The sequence below is a fragment of the Thermothielavioides terrestris genome, chromosome 2, assembly GCF_000226115.1.
Source record: "Thermothielavioides terrestris NRRL 8126 chromosome 2, complete sequence".
Lineage (NCBI taxonomy): Eukaryota > Fungi > Ascomycota > Sordariomycetes > Sordariales > Chaetomiaceae > Thermothielavioides > Thermothielavioides terrestris.
Genome location: NC_016458.1, coordinates 4,404,206 through 4,406,487, shown reverse-complemented (window position 1 = coordinate 4,406,487; position 2,282 = coordinate 4,404,206).

The following is a 2,282-nucleotide window of genomic DNA, read 5'->3' as shown; positions in this document are numbered from 1 at the left end:
TACTAGGGACAAGGAGAGCCCTATCATTAACAAAATTGACTACTCTATAGTTATTAAATAGAATGTACTTGCTAAGCGGATATAGGCTAAACTCAAGAGATATAAATACGCTATACGCTCTTTCAAGCTCGTTTACAATTGCTAGATCGATAACAATATATACTTAGAGCGCTCTTAGAAATAAAGGACCTATACTACTATTAGAACTAATAGCTTTAGCGTTTAACAATACGTTTTAGATCTTCTAGCTAAGCTTTTAAAGCTCTATCTAAAGGTCGTTCTAGCGCTCCTTAGCGAATCGTTAATATACTTTGTTTACTATATCGCTTAGGAACGTTACGCTATTTAGAGATTCCCTTGTTAGAGTATACCAAAGTTGCCGATACTCTAAAGGAAGCTATTAATAGCGATAAGTCTTCAGTATATATAGGTAGTCACGGTTTTTCTTATACTTCTAACCACTCTTCTAACTGTTCTACGCTCCTAGAAGTATAGGGTAGGTTCTAGGCTTTAGGTAGACTACCGCTTTGGCCTAAAGGATCGCTTTAAGCGAGAGAGCTAAGTTGAGGAGAGTTAGTCCTTTTCTACTAAGCTTCTTAGCTACGCTAATATCCTTCAACGTATAAGTCGCCTACTTAGGATCTAGGCGCTTTTATATAGTCTTAAGGAACGTAGTAACTACTATTGTATCGATAACTATAGCGATATTAGCTACTTTTATACAATAGAGGACTAAAATATATTTAAGAATCTAAGTCCTAGGCTCGATACTGCTCTAGCTACCTTTAGCGAATATAGCTATATACTCTTTAGTAAACGTAGTAAAGGTAGCGCTATTAGAGGGTATAATAATCTTGTATAGCATCTAGATGAACCTATAGATACTAGTAATGTTCTTAGCCTCTATAATATTATATATAGTATAAGCGTAGTAGTCGCTAACAGATATATTGATTATCTTATAGAGCTTATTAACTATATAGAACGCTATAGTGTCGATAATAGATTTTAAGAACACTTTATATAGTTTAAGGAACTTATAGTGGATCTCCTCCTTAGTAGGCTTAGTTGACTAAGGCTCCTAGCTATAAGTGTTAGGATCGGCTACCTTCTAGGTTTATAGCGCAATATACTATGCCTAAAGATAGTGATTCTAGACCGCTTAATAGGCAGTACCCTAGGTAGGCTATATAGGAAGGCTAAGCATCTTAGCTTCTATAGCGAGCTCGGTATCTAGGTCGATAATATACTAAATTTATAAGTTGTTAGCCTCTTGGCGAATAGTAGAGATCTATCTTAGTTAGTCTTTAGGGCTATCGAGGGCTAGAAGCGCTATAATAGCAACGGTAACAGTTTTCTTAGTTTCAAGAGGCATTTTAAAGTAAATTGAGAAGTGCTATATTATTTAGACTAAACAATAGGTATAATATAAACTTATAGGAGTTGTTGACGATTAAGAAGACTTGAAGTAGTTGTTGAAGAAAAGAAGAAGGATAGCCTCGACTAGGCTATACCGCTATTATAAGTGTTGTATGTAAACTAGGCTTATAACTGAGAAGAGTAGCGAAGTGGGGCTATATAGGATATAGAGATATATATATTGAGGGAGGTGCTCCTCTTATATAGGGTAGGAGGAGCACCGAGGTCTATATACATATATAGGCAGAGCTGACATATGCCCCTTGAGCGTAGGGAGCCTGGCAAGTAGAGTCACGTATGCACTAGCATGCGACAATATATCCTATAAGATCGTTGTAAACCTCAACGAAGAAACCTTTCTTCTCCCTATAGCTAAACAGTATATATTAGATATCGAGGTGCTATTTAACAAAAAGAAAAGGCGGGGGCGCTGTCCAACCTACTGCTTCCTTAAACCTCTAAACATTGTACGCTTAATATAGGGTATAAGCCTAAATCTAGTTCGCTATATCTTCGTATATACTACGCTAGTAGTAGTGGTTCATCACCCGTTAGTATATTGGCTCCCTTCTACAATAGCTAACCTCATTATAACACTGGTCGAAGATTAAACGCCTCTCTTTAGGGGTATCAATAATGCGCCTATAGTACTATACGTGATTTATACTTTAGAGAAAAAGGTGACGATCCTTAATAAAGTATTTTAATACTTCTCTTTTAAGCTAACGTCGTTTCTAGTATAGACTATAGCTAGACGGAGCTTCTATCGTCGATAGGAAGTAGGCGATATTCTAGGACTACTAGGAGTAACTATCCTAAAGGTAGATAGATTCTAGTTTCCCTTCCAGATATAAAGTCTCTTT